This window comes from Cavia porcellus, unplaced genomic scaffold (genome assembly GCF_034190915.1).
Source record: "Cavia porcellus strain 051 isolate PalLab524CR breed Dunkin Hartley unplaced genomic scaffold, mCavPor4.1 scaffold_26, whole genome shotgun sequence".
In the NCBI taxonomy this organism is placed as follows: Eukaryota; Metazoa; Chordata; class Mammalia; order Rodentia; family Caviidae; genus Cavia; species Cavia porcellus.
The window spans coordinates 25,911,128-25,929,700 of record NW_026947509.1 but is presented as its reverse complement, the minus strand read 5'-3'; the positions used below and the strand labels follow the sequence as shown (position 1 = coordinate 25,929,700).

General features: G+C 67.6%; 5 non-coding genes across 5 annotated transcripts; all 5 read right to left on the bottom strand.

Annotated features, from left to right (window-relative positions):
• Nucleotides 1-2,999: 2,999 nt before the first annotated feature.
• Nucleotides 3,000-3,093, bottom strand: Trnay-gua (transfer RNA tyrosine (anticodon GUA)). Its single transcript has 2 exons — nucleotides 3,057-3,093; nucleotides 3,000-3,035 (listed from the first exon to the last, which is right to left on the bottom strand). It is a non-coding gene; the product is annotated as a tRNA-Tyr (tRNA).
• Nucleotides 3,094-6,111: 3,018 nt separating this feature from the next.
• Trnay-gua (transfer RNA tyrosine (anticodon GUA)) lies at nucleotides 6,112-6,205 on the bottom strand. The gene is made up of 2 exons: nucleotides 6,169-6,205; nucleotides 6,112-6,147 (listed from the first exon to the last, which is right to left on the bottom strand). It is a non-coding gene; the product is annotated as a tRNA-Tyr (tRNA).
• Nucleotides 6,206-9,229: 3,024 nt separating this feature from the next.
• Trnay-gua (transfer RNA tyrosine (anticodon GUA)) lies at nucleotides 9,230-9,323 on the bottom strand. Its single transcript has 2 exons — nucleotides 9,287-9,323; nucleotides 9,230-9,265 (listed from the first exon to the last, which is right to left on the bottom strand). It is a non-coding gene; the product is annotated as a tRNA-Tyr (tRNA).
• A 3,004-nt stretch (nucleotides 9,324-12,327) lies between these two features.
• Trnay-gua (transfer RNA tyrosine (anticodon GUA)) lies at nucleotides 12,328-12,421 on the bottom strand. The gene is made up of 2 exons: nucleotides 12,385-12,421; nucleotides 12,328-12,363 (listed from the first exon to the last, which is right to left on the bottom strand). It is a non-coding gene; the product is annotated as a tRNA-Tyr (tRNA).
• Nucleotides 12,422-15,459: 3,038 nt separating this feature from the next.
• Trnay-gua (transfer RNA tyrosine (anticodon GUA)) lies at nucleotides 15,460-15,553 on the bottom strand. The gene is made up of 2 exons: nucleotides 15,517-15,553; nucleotides 15,460-15,495 (listed from the first exon to the last, which is right to left on the bottom strand). It is a non-coding gene; the product is annotated as a tRNA-Tyr (tRNA).
• Nucleotides 15,554-18,573: the final 3,020 nt, after the last annotated feature.

Sequence of the window (18,573 nt, the reverse complement as noted above, 5' to 3'; positions counted from 1 at the left end):
GCCTGGGCGCGCGGTTTTCCGGAGCCCAGGGAGGCCGAGGCCCCGGAAGGCCAGAGGTCCGCGGGCCTGGGACTGGGAGTGGGAGTGGGCAGCCAGCCGGGAGACTGGAGCCCGGGTGTGGCTCTGCTTTGCGGGCGGAGCCCAGCCCGGGGGCGAAGCGGTTGCGGCAGCCGGGGCGGGCACCGGGGCGGGCACCGGGGCGGGCGGGCAGTGCGTCTGTGATTGAGTGGGTGGCATCCGCGCCCACGGCCTCGGCCCTCTTGCCCGTCGTGGCCTCTCGCTGTGGCCCGGCGTGCGGGATGCCCGCGCCGCCCGGGTGGTCTGAAAGCTGCGGGGGAGCCCCGAGTGCACGGCCCGGGTCGGTGCGCCGGGGTGGGCCGGGGTGGGCCGGGGTGGGCTGGAGGAGGGCGGCGACAGGGGAGGGCAGCGGGAGATCCGGCCTGGGCGGCCAGCAGGCGACCTCCAAGGGCAGAGGCGCAGCAGCCAGGCCACGCCACGTGGTCCGGCTGAGGTCCCTGTCGGGGCGCCAGCCGGAAGCACCTGGATTCCCCCACCCTCCGCGCCACGGCTGCGCCCCCGGTGGCGGGAGACGGTGGCCCTGGGGCTTGGCCCGGACTCTCAGAGGCCCCCGCAGACAGGACGGCGACAGGGGTCCACAGGCAGGCCAGCCCAGGAGGGGTGGGGTGCGGGCATGGCTGCAGCCTCTGCCACGCCCGCCCCGGCGGGACTCCCCTGGCAGAGGGGCGGGAGGGCGCAACTCCATGGCTTCCCGAGGGGCCCAGGCCGCAAGAGAACATGCCCACTGCGGGGTCCGGTTCGGATCCCCGCCCAGGCGCCCACCGAGGCCTTGCCACAGGTTTCTGTGTGCTGCGTGCCCAGCGCCCCCGAACGTTGGCTCTGCTGGCCGCCCAGACGGAGACCCACAGTCGGGGTCGGGGGTCGGGTGGGCAGCTGCCAGCGGCTCGCACCGAGGCCAGGCATCCTCCACTGGGGTGGCGGCCACCCTCAGGCACCGCTGGCCGCCTGCGTCCTCCACCCAGCTAGCTCATCCCCCAGTCCCCTTGCCCGCCCCAAAGGCACGGGAGCCCGTCCAGCCAAGGCCCAGGCTTGCGCCTCGGGCCAGTGCTCACCGGGCTCCCGCGTGGCAGGCACGCAGAGCTGGCCGTGGCCTCTCCCCCACTGCTGAGCGGTGACATCCGCCTCAAGCAAAGGACGCTCCACAGCGCGTCCCCGGGCACCCCTGTCTACTCAAGGTGAACTGTCATGCCCTGTGCCTTGGTGAGCCTGAGGTGGGGGCGGTGGGGACAGCGGCCGGCCGGGGCCTCTGCAGACGAGGAGGCCAAGAGGCCTGCAGCCCCACGTGTCGCAGTCTCCTCTGCACAGAGCCCTTTGCACGAGCGGGACTGGGCACCGCCAGAGAGCAGTGAGGCCCCCACCTCCCTCCATTCCCCCAAGGAGCCCAAGCACGCCCAGACACGCCAGCACAAACTCGCACACAAACACACGGGCACACACACACACATACCCATAAGCGTGGGCACGCACACGTACGTACACACACACACACACACACACACACACACCCCGAGAAGAGAAACGTGGAGGGCCTTTCCGGGCTCCTCAGACATCTGGGCACCAAAGGCAGGAAGCCGCTCACACCCTCCAGGCAGGTTGTGCCACGCTTAAGGCTTACACTCTCTCCGGCTCAGCCCACGCTTTTTCCCCCTCTGCCACAGGCACACAGACACCTTCCTCATCTGGGGTCTCTGGAGCTCTTGCCAAATCTCTGCGTTTGCTCTCTGCCCCCTCAGCGCATCTGCTTAGCCCTCAGCTCGGGGGCAGGCCGATGGGACTAGGGGATTGTATCCCCTTCCCACCGAGCTCTCAGGGAGCCTTGCTCTTCCAGAGACTTCCCCTAACAGTATGGTGGCGGCCTCCGGAAGTGGTGGGAAGACTGGAACGAGGTGAGGCACGAGAGGCTGCGGACCTTAGGCAGGGCAAGCCAACTGCCATCTCCAGCCAGGAGGCCACCGGAAACACATGTCAGCCCTCCGTCCATCTCTGCCACCATCATCCGGAATGAAGCAAGCATGGGCCTCCTGGCCCAGCACCCGGAGACTTCATACCAAATGCAGCTAGATCCATAGGCACACTTCAGAAGAATCACAAGGAGAGAGAGACACACGCAGAGAGAGAAAGAGACAGAGAGAGAGAGAAAGAGACAGACAGACAGACAGACAGACAGACAGACAGAGAGACCCAGAGACAGAGAGACAGGGAAACAGAGAATGAAAGAGAGTGAGAGTGAGAACGAAAACTAGCCCGAGAGCTGGACAGAGATCCACACAGGAAGGCAGCAAGACCCAAACCCAGGGTGAGGGCCAGAGGGAGACAGATAGGGTGTGTGGAGCAGCGCAGCCTGGGCAATTGGAAGCAGTGGGAGACAGAGGCAGCAAGAGATGGCTCCTTGGTGTGTGGAAGGAGGGAGGCGGGAGGCAGGGGTGTGGAGTGGAGCAGGCAGGGTGAGGGGCGTGCCAGGTGGGTCCACCCCTGGGCTGTGTGGCGCAGGTGGGCGCGCGGTGTGCAGGGCCAGTTGGCGTGTCCGGAGAGCTGGAGGGTCTGAGGTGGCAGAAGGCTGCAGCGTAGAGCAAAGTGGCGGAGCCGGAGGGCATGTGGAGGGTGCAAGGGGAGGCGGCCTCCCCTCGGGCTAAAATGAAAAGAGCGGGTCTGGAGCTTGTGTGTGTGTGTGTGTGTGTTTGCGTGTGTGTGTTTGCGCTCTGGTGGTGGCTGGCCTGGCCCAGCGAGTGTGCCTCCGGATGGGGCAAAGGCGCAGATGCCTCAGCAGGGGAGGAGGCGACAGGCGGCTTCCCCAGGGGTCCGTGGGTGCAGCTCGCGCCAGGAAGCCGGGGTGGCGGTGTCCGGAGCGCTGGGTGAGAGTGGGCAGGCAGGGCGCCGCGCCGCGCCGCGCCGCGGGTGTGCGCGCAAAAGCGTCAGGCACGTCCTTCGAGCCGGAATCGAACCAGCGACCTAAGGATGTCCACAGATGGCTGTTGGGGCTACAGTCCTCCGCTCTACCAGCTGAGCTATCGAAGGGTGCACGTCTCCGGGGCCTGGGCGCGCGGTTTTCCGGAGCCCAGGGAGGCCGAGGCCCCGGAAGGCCAGAGGTCCGCGGGCCTGGGACTGGGAGTGGGAGTGGGCAGCCAGCCGGGAGACTGGAGCCCGGGTGTGGCTCTGCTTTGCGGGCGGAGCCCAGCCCGGGGGCGAAGCGGTTGCGGCAGCCGGGGCGGGCACCGGGGCGGGCACCGGGGCGGGCGGGCAGTGCGTCTGTGATTGAGTGGGTGGCATCCGCGCCCACGGCCTCGGCCCTCTTGCCCGTCGTGGCCTCTCGCTGTGGCCCGGCGTGCGGGATGCCCGCGCCGCCCGGGTGGTCTGAAAGCTGCGGGGGAGCCCCGAGTGCACGGCCCGGGTCGGTGCGCCGGGGTGGGCCGGGGTGGGCCGGGGTGGGCTGGAGGAGGGCGGCGACAGGGGAGGGCAGCGGGAGATCCGGCCTGGGCGGCCAGCAGGCGACCTCCAAGGGCAGAGGCGCAGCAGCCAGGCCACGCCACGGGGTCCGGCTGAGGTCCCTGTCGGGGCGCCAGCCGGAAGCACCTGGATTCCCCCACCCTCCGCGCCACGGCTGCGCCCCCGGTGGCGGGAGACGGTGGCCCTGGGGCTTGGCCCGGACTCTCAGAGGCCCCCGCAGACAGGACGGCGACAGGGGTCCACAGGCAGGCCAGCCCAGGAGGGGTGGGGTGCGGGCATGGCTGCAGCCTCTGCCACGCCCGCCCCGGCGGGACTCCCCTGGCAGAGGGGCGGGAGGGCGCAACTCCATGGCTTCCCGAGGGGCCCAGGCCGCAAGAGAACATGCCCACTGCGGGGTCCGGTTCGGATCCCCGCCCAGGCGCCCACCGAGGCCTTGCCACAGGTTTCTGTGTGCTGCGTGCCCAGCGCCCCCGAACGTTGGCTCTGCTGGCCGCCCAGACGGAGACCCACAGTCGGGGTCGGGGGTCGGGTGGGCAGCTGCCAGCGGCTCGCACCGAGGCCAGGCATCCTCCACTGGGGTGGCGGCCACCCTCAGGCACCGCTGGCCGCCTGCGTCCTCCACCCAGCTAGCTCATCCCCCAGTCCCCTTGCCCGCCCCAAAGGCACGGGAGCCCGTCCAGCCAAGGCCCAGGCTTGCGCCTCGGGCCAGTGCTCACCGGGCTCCCGCGTGGCAGGCACGCAGAGCTGGCCGTGGCCTCTCCCCCACTGCTGAGCGGTGACATCCGCCTCAAGCAAAGGACGCTCCACAGCGCGTCCCCGGGCACCCCTGTCTACTCAAGGTGAACTGTCATGCCCTGTGCCTTGGTGAGCCTGAGGTGGGGGCGGTGGGGACAGCGGCCGGCCGGGGCCTCTGCAGACGAGGAGGCCAAGAGGCCTGCAGCCCCACGTGTCGCAGTCTCCTCTGCACAGAGCCCTTTGCACGAGCGGGACTGGGCACCGCCAGAGAGCAGTGAGGCCCCCACCTCCCTCCATTCCCCCAAGGAGCCCAAGCACGCCCAGACACGCCAGCACAAACTCGCACACAAACACACGGGCACACACACACACATACCCATAAGCGTGGGCACGCACACGTACGTACACACACACACACACACACACACACACACCCCGAGAAGAGAAACGTGGAGGGCCTTTCCGGGCTCCTCAGACATCTGGGCACCAAAGGCAGGAAGCCGCTCACACCCTCCAGGCAGGTTGTGCCACGCTTAAGGCTTACACTCTCTCCGGCTCAGCCCACGCTTTTTCCCCCTCTGCCACAGGCACACAGACACCTTCCTCATCTGGGGTCTCTGGAGCTCTTGCCAAATCTCTGCATTTGCTCTCTGCCCCCTCAGCGCATCTGCTTAGCCCTCAGCTCGGGGGCAGGCCGATGGGACTAGGGGATTGTATCCCCTTCCCACCGAGCTCTCAGGGAGCCTTGCTCTTCCAGAGACTTCCCCTAACAGTATGGTGGCGGCCTCCGGAAGTGGTGGGAAGACTGGAACGAGGTGAGGCACGAGAGGCTGCGGACCTTAGGCAGGGCAAGCCAACTGCCATCTCCAGCCAGGAGGCCACCGGAAACACATGTCAGCCCTCCGTCCATCTCTGCCACCATCATCCGGAATGAAGCAAGCATGGGCCTCCTGGCCCAGCACCCGGAGACTTCATACCAAATGCAGCTAGATCCATAGGCACACTTCAGAAGAATCACAAGGAGAGAGAGACACACGCAGAGAGAGAAAGAGACAGAGAGAGAGAGAAAGAGACAGACAGACAGACAGACAGACAGACAGACAGACAGAGAGACCCAGAGACAGAGAGACAGGGAAACAGAGAATGAAAGAGAGTGAGAGTGAGAACGAAAACTAGCCCGAGAGCTGGACAGAGATCCACACAGGAAGGCAGCAAGACCCAAACCCAGGGTGAGGGCCAGAGGGAGACAGATAGGGTGTGTGGAGCAGCGCAGCCTGGGCAATTGGAAGCAGTGGGAGACAGAGGCAGCAAGAGATGGCTCCTTGGTGTGTGGAAGGAGGGAGGCGGGAGGCAGGGGTGTGGAGTGGAGCAGGCAGGGTGAGGGGCGTGCCAGGTGGGTCCACCCCTGGGCTGTGTGGCGCAGGTGGGCGCGCGGTGTGCAGGGCCAGTTGGCGTGTCCGGAGAGCTGGAGGGTCTGAGGTGGCAGAAGGCTGCAGCGTAGAGCAAAGTGGCGGAGCCGGAGCGCATGTGGAGGGTGCAAGGGGAGGCGGCCTCCCCTCGGGCTAAAATGAAAAGAGCGGGTCTGGAGCTTGTGTGTGTGTGTGTGTGTGTTTGCGTGTGTGTGTTTGCGCTCTGGTGGTGGCTGGCCTGGCCCAGCGAGTGTGCCTCCGGATGGGGCAAAGGCGCAGATGCCTCAGCAGGGGAGGAGGCGACAGGCGGCTTCCCCAGGGGTCCGTGGGTGCAGCTCGAGCCAGGAAGCCGGGGTGGCGGTGTCCGGAGCGCTGGGTGAGAGTGGGCAGGCAGGGCGCCGCGCCGCGCCGCGCCGCGGGTGTGCGCGCAAAAGCGTCAGGCACGTCCTTCGAGCCGGAATCGAACCAGCGACCTAAGGATGTCCACAGATGGCTGTTGGGGCTACAGTCCTCCGCTCTACCAGCTGAGCTATCGAAGGGTGCACGTCTCCGGGGCCTGGGCGCGCGGTTTTCCGGAGCCCAGGGAGGCCGAGGCCCCGGAAGGCCAGAGGTCCGCGGGCCTGGGACTGGGAGTGGGAGTGGGCAGCCAGCCGGGAGACTGGAGCCCGGGTGTGGCTCTGCTTTGCGGGCGGAGCCCAGCCTGGGGGCGAAGCGGTTGCGGCAGCCGGGGGGGGGGGGCACCGGGGCGGGCACCGGGGCGGGCGGGCAGTGCGTCTGTGATTGAGTGGGTGGCATCCGCGCCCACGGCCTCGGCCCTCTTGCCCGTCGTGGCCTCTCGCTGTGGCCCGGCGTGCGGGATGCCCGCGCCGCCCGGGTGGTCTGAAAGCTGCGGGGGAGCCCCGAGTGCACGGCCCGGGTCGGTGCGCCGGGGTGGGCCGGGGTGGGCCGGGGTGGGCTGGAGGAGGGCGGCGACAGGGGAGGGCAGCGGGAGATCCGGCCTGGGCGGCCAGCAGGCGACCTCCAAGGGCAGAGGCGCAGCAGCCAGGCCACGCCACGGGGTCCGGCTGAGGTCCCTGTCGGGGCGCCAGCCGGAAGCACCTGGATTCCCCCACCCTCAGCGCCACGGCTGCGCCCCCGGTGGCAGGAGACGGTGGCCCTGGGGCTTGGCCCGGACTCTCAGAGGCCCCCGCAGACAGGACGGCGACAGGGGTCCACAGGCAGGCCAGCCCAGGAGGGGTGGGGTGCGGGCATGGCTGCAGCCTCTGCCACGCCCGCCCCGGCGGGACTCCCCTGGCAGAGGGGCGGGAGGGCGCAACTCCATGGCTTCCCGAGGGGCCCAGGCCGCAAGAGAACATGCCCACTGCGGGGTCCGGTTCGGATCCCCGCCCAGGCGCCCACCGAGGCCTTGCCACAGGTTTCTGTGTGCTGCGTGCCCAGCGCCCCCGAACGTTGGCTCTGCTGGCCGCCCAGACGGAGACCCACAGTCGGGGTCGGGGGTCGGGTGGGCAGCTGCCAGCGGCTCGCACCGAGGCCAGGCATCCTCCACTGGGGTGGTGGCCACCCTCAGGCACCGCTGGCCGCCTGCGTCCTCCACCCAGCTAGCTCATCCCCCAGTCCCCTTGCCCGCCCCAAAGGCACGGGAGCCCGTCCAGCCAAGGCCCAGGCTTGCGCCTCGGGCCAGTGCTCACCGGGCTCCCGCGTGGCAGGCACGCAGAGCTGGCCGTGGCCTCTCCCCCACTGCTGAGCGGTGACATCCGCCTCAAGCAAAGGACGCTCCACAGCGCGTCCCCGGGCACCCCTGTCTACTCAAGGTGAACTGTCATGCCCTGTGCCTTGGTGAGCCTGAGGTGGGGGCGGTGGGGACAGCGGCCGGCCGGGGCCTCTGCAGACGAGGAGGCCAAGAGGCCTGCAGCCCCACGTGTCGCAGTCTCCTCTGCACAGAGCCCTTTGCACGAGCGGGACTGGGCACCGCCAGAGAGCAGTGAGGCCCCCACCTCCCTCCATTCCCCCAAGGAGCCCAAGCACGCCCAGACACGCCAGCACAAACTCGCACACAGACACACGGGCACACACACACACATACCCATAAGCGTGGGCACGCACACGTACGTACACACACACACACACACACACACACACACACACACACCCCGAGAAGAGAAACGTGGAGGGTCTTTCCGGGCTCCTCAGACATCTGGGCACCAAAGGCAGGAAGCCGCTCACACCCTCCAGGCAGGTTGTGCCACGCTTAAGGCTTACACTCTCTCCGGCTCAGCCCACGCCTTTTCCCCCTCTGCCACAGGCACACAGACACCTTCCTCATCTGGGGTCCCTGGAGCTCTTGCCAAATCTCTGCATTTGCTCTCTGCCCCCTCAGCGCATCTGCTTAGCCCTCAGCTCGGGGGCAGGCCGATGGGACTAGGGGATTGTATCCCCTTCCCACCGAGCTCTCAGGGAGCCTTGCTCTTCCAGAGACTTCCCCTAACAGTATGGTGGCGGCCTCCGGAAGTGGTGGGAAGACTGGAACGAGGTGAGGCACGAGAGGCTGGGGACCTTAGGCAGGGCAAGCCAACTGCCATCTCCAGCCAGGAGGCCACCGGAAACACATGTCAGCCCTCCGTCCATCTCTGCCACCATCATCCGGAATGAAGCAAGCATGGGCCTCCTGGCCCAGCACCCGGAGACTTCATACCAAATGCAGCTAGATCCATAGGCACACTTCAGAAGAATCACAAGGAGAGAGAGACACACGCAGAGAGAGAAAGAGACAGAGAGAGAGAGAAAGAGACAGACAGACAGACAGACAGACAGACAGAGAGACCCAGAGACAGAGAGACAGGGAAACAGAGAATGAAAGAGAGTGAGAGTGAGAACGAAAACTAGCCCGAGAGCTGGACAGAGATCCACACAGGAAGGCAGCAAGACCCAAACCCAGGGTGAGGGCCAGAGGGAGACAGATAGGGTGTGTGGAGCAGCGCAGCCTGGGCAATTGGAAGCAGTGGGAGACAGAGGCAGCAAGAGATGGCTCCTTGGTGTGTGGAAGGAGGGAGGCGGGAGGCAGGGGTGTGGAGTGGAGCAGGCAGGGTGAGGGGCGTGCCAGGTGGGTCCACCCCTGGGCTGTGTGGCGCAGGTGGGCGCGCGGTGTGCAGGGCCAGTTGGCGTGTCCGGAGAGCTGGAGGGTCTGAGGTGGCAGAAGGCTGCAGCGTAGAGCAAAGTGGCGGAGCCGGAGGGCATGTGGAGGGTGCAAGGGGAGGCGGCCTCCCCTCGGGCTAAAATGAAAAGAGCGGGTCTGGAGCTTGTGTGTGTGTGTGTGTGTGTGTGTGTGTGTGTGTGTTTGCGCCCTGGTGGTGGCTGGCCTGGCCCAGCGAGTGTGCCTCCGGATGGGGCAAAGGCGCAGATGCCTCAGCAGGGGAGGAGGCGACAGGCGGCTTCCCCAGGGGTCCGTGGGTGCAGCTCGCGCCAGGAAGCCGGGGTGGCGGTGTCCGGAGCGCTGGGTGAGAGTGGGCAGGCAGGGCGCCGCGCCGCGCCGCGCCGCGGGTGTGCGCGCAAAAGCGTCAGGCACGTCCTTCGAGCCGGAATCGAACCAGCGACCTAAGGATGTCCACAGATGGCTGTTGGGGCTACAGTCCTCCGCTCTACCAGCTGAGCTATCGAAGGGTGCACGTCTCCGGGGCCTGGGCGCGCGGTTTTCCGGAGCCCAGGGAGGCCGAGGCCCCGGAAGGCCAGAGGTCCGCGGGCCTGGGACTGGGAGTGGGAGTGGGCAGCCAGCCGGGAGACTGGAGCCCGGGTGTGGCTCTGCTTTGCGGGCGGAGCCCAGCCCGGGGGCGAAGCGGTTGCGGCAGCCGGGGCGGGCACCGGGGCGGGCACCGGGGCGGGCGGGCAGTGCGTCTGTGATTGAGTGGGTGGCATCCGCGCCCACGGCCTCGGCCCTCTTGCCCGTCGTGGCCTCTCGCTGTGGCCCGGCGTGCGGGATGCCCGCGCCGCCCGGGTGGTCTGAAAGCTGCGGGGGAGCCCCGAGTGCACGGCCCGGGTCGGTGCGCCGGGGTGGGCCGGGGTGGGCCGGGGTGGGCTGGAGGAGGGCGGCGACAGGGGAGGGCAGCGGGAGATCCGGCCTGGGCGGCCAGCAGGCGACCTCCAAGGGCAGAGGCGCAGCAGCCAGGCCACGCCACGGGGTCCGGCTGAGGTCCCTGTCGGGGCGCCAGCCGGAAGCACCTGGATTCCCCCACCCTCCGCGCCACGGCTGCGCCCCCGGTGGCGGGAGACGGTGGCCCTGGGGCTTGGCCCGGACTCTCAGAGGCCCCCGCAGACAGGACGGCGACAGGGGTCCACAGGCAGGCCAGCCCAGGAGGGGTGGGGTGCGGGCATGGCTGCAGCCTCTGCCACGCCCGCCCCGGCGGGACTCCCCTGGCAGAGGGGCGGGAGGGCGCAACTCCATGGCTTCCCGAGGGGCCCAGGCCGCAAGAGAACATGCCCACTGCGGGGTCCGGTTCGGATCCCCGCCCAGGCGCCCACCGAGGCCTTGCCACAGGTTTCTGTGTGCTGCGTGCCCAGCGCCCCCGAACGTTGGCTCTGCTGGCCGCCCAGACGGAGACCCACAGTCGGGGTCGGGGGTCGGGTGGGCAGCTGCCAGCGGCTCGCACCGAGGCCAGGCATCCTCCACTGGGGTGGCGGCCACCCTCAGGCACCGCTGGCCGCCTGCGTCCTCCACCCAGCTAGCTCATCCCCCAGTCCCCTTGCCCGCCCCAAAGGCACGGGAGCCCGTCCAGCCAAGGCCCAGGCTTGCGCCTCGGGCCAGTGCTCACCGGGCTCCCGCGTGGCAGGCACGCAGAGCTGGCCGTGGCCTCTCCCCCACTGCTGAGCGGTGACATCCGCCTCAAGCAAAGGACGCTCCACAGCGCGTCCCCGGGCACCCCTGTCTACTCAAGGTGAACTGTCATGCCCTGTGCCTTGGTGAGCCTGAGGTGGGGGCGGTGGGGACAGCGGCCGGCCGGGGCCTCTGCAGACGAGGAGGCCAAGAGGCCTGCAGCCCCACGTGTCGCAGTCTCCTCTGCACAGAGCCCTTTGCACGAGCGGGACTGGGCACCGCCAGAGAGCAGTGAGGCCCCCACCTCCCTCCATTCCCCCAAGGAGCCCAAGCACGCCCAGACACGCCAGCACAAACTCGCACACAGACACACGGGCACACACACACACATACCCATAAGCGTGGGCACGCACACGTACGTACACACACACACACACACACACACACACACTCACACCCCGAGAAGAGAAACGTGGAGGGCCTTTCCGGGCTCCTCAGACATCTGGGCACCAAAGGCAGGAAGCCGCTCACACCCTCCAGGCAGGTTGTGCCACGCTTAAGGCTTACACTCTCTCCGGCTCAGCCCACGCTTTTTCCCCCTCTGCCACAGGCACACAGACACCTTCCTCATCTGGGGTCCCTGGAGCTCTTGCCAAATCTCTGCATTTGCTGTCTGCCCCCTCAGCTCATCTGCTTAGCCCTCAGCTCGGGGGCAGGCCGATGGGACTAGGGGATTGTATCCCCTTCCCACCGAGCTCTCAGGGAGCCTTGCTCTTCCAGAGACTTCCCCTAACAGTATGGTGGCGGCCTCCGGAAGTGGTGGGAAGACTGGAACGAGGTGAGGCACGAGAGGCTGGGGACCTTAGGCAGGGCAAGCCAACTGCCATCTCCAGCCAGGAGGCCACCGGAAACACATGTCAGCCCTCCGTCCATCTCTGCCACCATCATCCGGAATGAAGCAAGCATGGGCCTCCTGGCCCAGCACCCGGAGACTTCATACCAAATGCAGCTAGATCCATAGGCACACTTCAGAAGAATCACAAGGAGAGAGAGACACACGCAGAGAGAGAAAGAGACAGAGAGAGAGAGAAAGAGACAGACAGACAGACAGAGAGACCCAGAGACAGAGAGACAGGGAAACAGAGAATGAAAGAGAGTGAGAGTGAGAACAAAAACTAGCCCGAGAGCTGGACAGAGATCCACACAGGAAGGCAGCAAGACCCAAACCCAGGGTGAGGGCCAGAGGGAGACAGATAGGGTGTGTGGAGCAGCGCAGCCTGGGCAATTGGAAGCAGTGGGAGACAGAGGCAGCAAGAGATGGCTCCTTGGTGTGTGGAAGGAGGGAGGCGGGAGGCAGGGGTGTGGAGTGGAGCAGGCAGGGTGAGGGGCGTGCCAGGTGGGTCCACCCCTGGGCTGTGTGGCGCAGGTGGGCGCGCGGTGTGCAGGGCCAGTTGGCGTGTCCGGAGAGCTGGAGGGTCTGAGGTGGCAGAAGGCTGCAGCGTAGAGCAAAGTGGCGGAGCCGGAGGGCATGTGGAGGGTGCAAGGGGAGGCGGCCTCCCCTCGGGCTAAAATGAAAAGAGCGGGTCTGGAGCTTGTGTGTGTGTGTGTGTGTGTTTGCGTGTGTGTGTTTGCGCTCTGGTGGTGGCTGGCCTGGCCCAGCGAGTGTGCCTCCGGATGGGGCAAAGGCGCAGATGCCTCAGCAGGGGAGGAGGCGACAGGCGGCTTCCCCAGGGGTCCGTGGGTGCAGCTCGAGCCAGGAAGCCGGGGTGGCGGGGTCCGGAGCGCTGGGTGAGAGTGGGCAGGCAGGGCGCCGCGCCGCGCCGCGCCGCGGGTGTGCGCGCAAAAGCGTCAGGCACGTCCTTCGAGCCGGAATCGAACCAGCGACCTAAGGATGTCCACAGATGGCTGTTGGGGCTACAGTCCTCCGCTCTACCAGCTGAGCTATCGAAGGGTGCACGTCTCCGGGGCCTGGGCGCGCGGTTTTCCGGAGCCCAGGGAGGCCGAGGCCCCGGAAGGCCAGAGGTCCGCGGGCCTGGGACTGGGAGTGGGAGTGGGCAGCCAGCCGGGAGACTGGAGCCCGGGTGTGGCTCTGCTTTGCGGGCGGAGCCCAGCCCAGGGGCGAAGCGGTTGCGGCAGCCGGGGCGGGCACCGGGGCGGGCACCGGGGCGGGCACCGGGGCGGGCGGGCAGTGCGTCTGTGATTGAGTGGGTGGCATCCGCGCCCACGGCCTCGGCCCTCTTGCCCGTCGTGGCCTCTCGCTGTGGCCCGGCGTGCGGGATGCCCGCGCCGCCCGGGTGGTCTGAAAGCTGCGGGGGAGCCCCGAGTGCACGGCCCGGGTCGGTGCGCCGGGGTGGGCCGGGGTGGGCCGGGGTGGGCTGGAGGAGGGCGGCGACAGGGGAGGGCAGCGGGAGATCCGGCCTGGGCGGCCAGCAGGCGACCTCCAAGGGCAGAGGCGCAGCAGCCAGGCCACGCCACGGGGTCCGGCTGAGGTCCCTGTCGGGGCGCCAGCCGGAAGCACCTGGATTCCCCCACCCTCCGCGCCACGGCTGCGCCCCCGGTGGCGGGAGACGGTGGCCCTGGGGCTTGGCCCGGACTCTCAGAGGCCCCCGCAGACAGGACGGCGACAGGGGTCCACAGGCAGGCCAGCCCAGGAGGGGTGGGGTGCGGGCATGGCTGCAGCCTCTGCCACGCCCGCCCCGGCGGGACTCCCCTGGCAGAGGGGCGGGAGGGCGCAACTCCATGGCTTCCCGAGGGGCCCAGGCCGCAAGAGAACATGCCCACTGCGGGGTCCGGTTCGGATCCCCGCCCAGGCGCCCACCGAGGCCTTGCCACAGGTTTCTGTGTGCTGCGTGCCCAGCGCCCCCGAACGTTGGCTCTGCTGGCCGCCCAGACGGAGACCCACAGTCGGGGTCGGGGGTCGGGTGGGCAGCTGCCAGCGGCTCGCACCGAGGCCAGGCATCCTCCACTGGGGTGGCGGCCACCCTCAGGCACCGCTGGCCGCCTGCGTCCTCCACCCAGCTAGCTCATCCCCCAGTCCCCTTGCCCGCCCCAAAGGCACGGGAGCCCGTCCAGCCAAGGCCCAGGCTTGCGCCTCGGGCCAGTGCTCACCGGGCTCCCGCGTGGCAGGCACGCAGAGCTGGCCGTGGCCTCTCCCCCACTGCTGAGCGGTGACATCCGCCTCAAGCAAAGGACGCTCCACAGCGCGTCCCCGGGCACCCCTGTCTACTCAAGGTGAACTGTCATGCCCTGTGCCTTGGTGAGCCTGAGGTGGGGGCGGTGGGGACAGCGGCCGGCCGGGGCCTCTGCAGACGAGGAGGCCAAGAGGCCTGCAGCCCCACGTGTCGCAGTCTCCTCTGCACAGAGCCCTTTGCACGAGCGGGACTGGGCACCGCCAGAGAGCAGTGAGGCCCCCACCTCCCTCCATTCCCCCAAGGAGCCCAAGCACGCCCAGACACGCCAGCACAAACTCGCACACAGACACACGGGCACACACACACACATACCCATAAGCGTGGGCACGCACACGTACGTACACACACACACACACACACACACACACACACACCCCGAGAAGAGAAACGTGGAGGGTCTTTCCGGGCTCCTCAGACATCTGGGCACCAAAGGCAGGAAGCCGCTCACACCCTCCAGGCAGGTTGTGCCACGCTTAAGGCTTACACTCTCTCCGGCTCAGCCCACGCCTTTTCCCCCTCTGCCACAGGCACACAGACACCTTCCTCATCTGGGGTCCCTGGAGCTCTTGCCAAATCTCTGCATTTGCTCTCTGCCCCCTCAGCGCATCTGCTTAGCCCTCAGCTCGGGGGCAGGCCGATGGGACTAGGGGATTGTATCCCCTTCCCACCGAGCTCTCAGGGAGCCTTGCTCTTCCAGAGACTTCCCCTAACAGTATGGTGGCGGCCTCCGGAAGTGGTGGGAAGACTGGAACGAGGTGAGGCACGAGAGGCTGCGGACCTTAGGCAGGGCAAGCCAACTGCCATCTCCAGCCAGGAGGCCACCGGAAACACATGTCAGCCCTCCGTCCATCTCTGCCACCATCATCCGGAATGAAGCAAGCATGGGCCTCCTGGCCCAGCACCCGGAGACTTCATACCAAATGCAGCTAGATCCATAGGCACACTTCAGAAGAATCACAAGGAGAGAGAGACACACGCAGAGAGAGAAAGAGACAGAGAGAGAGAGAAAGAGACAGACAGACAGACAGACAGACAGACAGAGAGACCCAGAGACAGAGAGACAGGGAAACAGAGAATGAAAGAGAGTGAGAGTGAGAACGAAAACTAGCCCGAGAGCTGGACAGAGATCCACACAGGAAGGCAGCAAGACCCAAACCCAGGGTGAGGGCCAGAGGGAGACAGATAGGGTGTGTGGAGCAGCGCAGCCTGGGCAATTGGAAGCAGTGGGAGACAGAGGCAGCAAGAGATGGCTCCTTGGTGTGTGGAAGGAGGGAGGCGGGAGGCAGGGGTGTGGAGTGGAGCAGGCAGGGTGAGGGGCGTGCCAGGTGGGTCCACCCCTGGGCTGTGTGGCGCAGGTGGGCGCGCGGTGTGCAGGGCCAGTTGGCGTGTCCGGAGAGCTGGAGGGTCTGAGGTGGCAGAAGGCTGCAGCGTAGAGCAAAGTGGCGGAGCCGGAGGGCATGTGGAGGGTGCAAGGGGAGGCGGCCTCCCCTCGGGCTAAAATGAAAAGAGCGGGTCTGGAGCTTGTGTGTGTGTGTGTGTGTGTGTGTGTGTGTGTTTGCGTGTGTGTGTTTGCGCTCTGGTGGTGGCTGGCCTGGCCCAGCGAGTGTGCCTCCGGATGGGGCAAAGGCGCAGATGCCTCAGCAGGGGAGGAGGCGACAGGCGGCTTCCCCAGGGGTCCGTGGGTGCAGCTCGCGCCAGGAAGCCGGGGTGGCGGTGTCCGGAGCGCTGGGTGAGAGTGGGCAGGCAGGGCGCCGCGCCGCGCCGCGCCGCGGGTGTGCACGCAAAAGCGTCAGGCACGTCCTTCGAGCCGGAATCGAACCAGCGACCTAAGGATGTCCACAGATGGCTGTTGGGGCTACAGTCCTCCGCTCTACCAGCTGAGCTATCGAAGGGTGCACGTCTCCGGGGCCTGGGCGCGCGGTTTTCCGGAGCCCAGGGAGGCCGAGGCCCCGGAAGGCCAGAGGTCCGCGGGCCTGGGACTGGGAGTGGGAGTGGGCAGCCAGCCGGGAGACTGGAGCCCGGGTGTGGCTCTGCTTTGCGGGCGGAGCCCAGCCCGGGGGCGAAGCGGTTGCGGCAGCCGGGGCGGGCACCGGGGCGGGCACCGGGGCGGGCACCGGGGCGGGCGGGCAGTGCGTCTGTGATTGAGTGGGTGGCATCCGCGCCCACGGCCTCGGCCCTCTTGCCCGTCGTGGCCTCTCGCTGTGGCCCGGCGTGCGGGATGCCCGCGCCGCCCGGGTGGTCTGAAAGCTGCGGGGGAGCCCCGAGTGCACGGCCCGGGTCGGTGCGCCGGGGTGGGCCGGGGTGGGCCGGGGTGGGCTGGAGGAGGGCGGCGACAGGGGAGGGCAGCGGGAGATCCGGCCTGGGCGGCCAGCAGGCGACCTCCAAGGGCAGAGGCGCAGCAGCCAGGCCACGCCACGGGGTCCGGCTGAGGTCCCTGTCGGGGCGCCAGCCGGAAGCACCTGGATTCCCCCACCCTCCGCGCCACGGCTGCGCCCCCGGTGGCGGGAGACGGTGGCCCTGGGGCTTGGCCCGGACTCTCAGAGGCCCCCGCAGACAGGACGGCGACAGGGGTCCACAGGCAGGCCAGCCCAGGAGGGGTGGGGTGCGGGCATGGCTGCAGCCTCTGCCACGCCCGCCCCGGCGGGACTCCCCTGGCAGAGGGGCGGGAGGGCGCAACTCCATGGCTTCCCGAGGGGCCCAGGCCGCAAGAGAACATGCCCACTGCGGGGTCCGGTTCGGATCCCCGCCCAGGCGCCCACCGAGGCCTTGCCACAGGTTTCTGTGTGCTGCGTGCCCAGCGCCCCCGAACGTTGGCTCTGCTGGCCGCCCAGACGGAGACCCACAGTCGGGGTCGGGGGTCGGGTGGGCAGCTGCCAGCGGCTCGCACCGAGGCCAGGCATCCTCCACTGGGGTGGCGGCCACCCTCAGGCACCGCTGGCCGCCTGCGTCCTCCACCCAGCTAGCTCATCCCCCAGTCCCCTTGCCCGCCCCAAAGGCACGGGAGCCCGTCCAGCCAAGGCCCAGGCTTGCGCCTCGGGCCAGTGCTCACCGGGCTCCCGCGTGGCAGGCACGCAGAGCTGGCCGTGGCCTCTCCCCCACTGCTGAGCGGTGACATCCGCCTCAAGCAAAGGACGCTCCACAGCGCGTCCCCGGGCACCCCTGTCTACTCAAGGTGAACTGTCATGCCCTGTGCCTTGGTGAGCCTGAGGTGGGGGCGGTGGGGACAGCGGCCGGCCGGGGCCTCTGCAGACGAGGAGGCCAAGAGGCCTGCAGCCCCACGTGTCGCAGTCTCCTCTGCACAGAGCCCTTTGCACGAGCGGGACTGGGCACCGCCAGAGAGCAGTGAGGCCCCCACCTCCCTCCATTCCCCCAAGGAGCCCAAGCACGCCCAGACACGCCAGCACAAACTCGCACACAGACACACGGGCACACACACACACATACCCATAAGCGTGGGCACGCACACGTACGTACACACACACACACACACACACACACACACACACTCACACCCCGAGAAGAGAAACGTGGAGGGCCTTTCCGGGCTCCTCAGACATCTGGGCACCAAAGGCAGGAAGCCGCTCACACCCTCCAGGCAGGTTGTGCCACGCTTAAGGCTTACACTCTCTCCGGCTCAGCCCACGCTTTTTCCCCCTCTGCCACAGGCACACAGACACCTTCCTCATCTGGGGTCCCTGGAGCTCTTGCCAAATCTCTGCATTTGCTGTCTGCCCCCTCAGCTCATCTGCTTAGCCCTCAGCTCGGGGGCAGGCCGATGGGACTAGGGGATTGTATCCCCTTCCCACCGAGCTCTCAGGGAGCCTTGCTCTTCCAGAGACTTCCCCTAACAGTATGGTGGCGGCCTCCGGAAGTGGTGGGAAGACTGGAACGAGGTGAGGCACGAGAGGCTGGGGACCTTAGGCAGGGCAAGCCAACTGCCATCTCCAGCCAGGAGGCCACCGGAAACACATGTCAGCCCTCCGTCCATCTCTGCCACCATCATCCGGAATGAAGCAAGCATGGGCCTCCTGGCCCAGCACCCGGAGACTTCATATCAAATGCAGCTAGATCCATAGGCACACTTCAGAAGAATCACAAGGAGAGAGAGACACACGCAGAGAGAGAAAGAGACAGAGAGAGAGAGAAAGAGACAGACAGACAGACAGAGAGACCCAGAGACAGAGAGACAGGGAAACAGAGAATGAAAGAGAGTGAGAGTGAGAACGAAAACTAGCCCGAGAGCTGGACAGAGATCCACACAGGAAGGCAGCAAGACCCAAACCCAGGGTGAGGGCCAGAGGGAGACAGATAGGGTGTGTGGAGCAGCGCAGCCTGGGCAATTGGAAGCAGTGGGAGACAGAGGCAGCAAGAGATGGCTCCTTGGTGTGTGGAAGGAGGGAGGCGGGAGGCAGGGGTGTGGAGTGGAGCAGGCAGGGTGAGGGGCGTGCCAGGTGGGTCCACCCCTGGGCTGTGTGGCGCAGGTGGGCGCGCGGTGTGCAGGGCCAGTTGGCGTGTCCGGAGAGCTGGAGGGTCTGAGGTGGCAGAAGGCTGCAGCGTAGAGCAAAGTGGCGGAGCCGGAGGGCATGTGGAGGGTGCAAGGGGAGGCGGCCTCCCCTCGGGCTAAAATGAAAAGAGCGGGTCTGGAGCTTGTGTGTGTGTGTGTGTGTGTTTGCGTGTGTGTGTTTGCGCTCTGGTGGTGGCTGGCCTGGCCCAGCGAGTGTGCCTCCGGATGGGGCAAAGGCGCAGATGCCTCAGCAGGGGAGGAGGCGACAGGCGGCTTCCCCAGGGGTCCGTGGGTGCAGCTCGCGCCAGGAAGCCGGGGTGGCGGGGTCCGGAGCGCTGGGTGAGAGTGGGCAGGCAGGGCGCCGCGCCGCGCCGTGCCGCGGGTGTGAGCGCAAAAGCGTCAGGCACG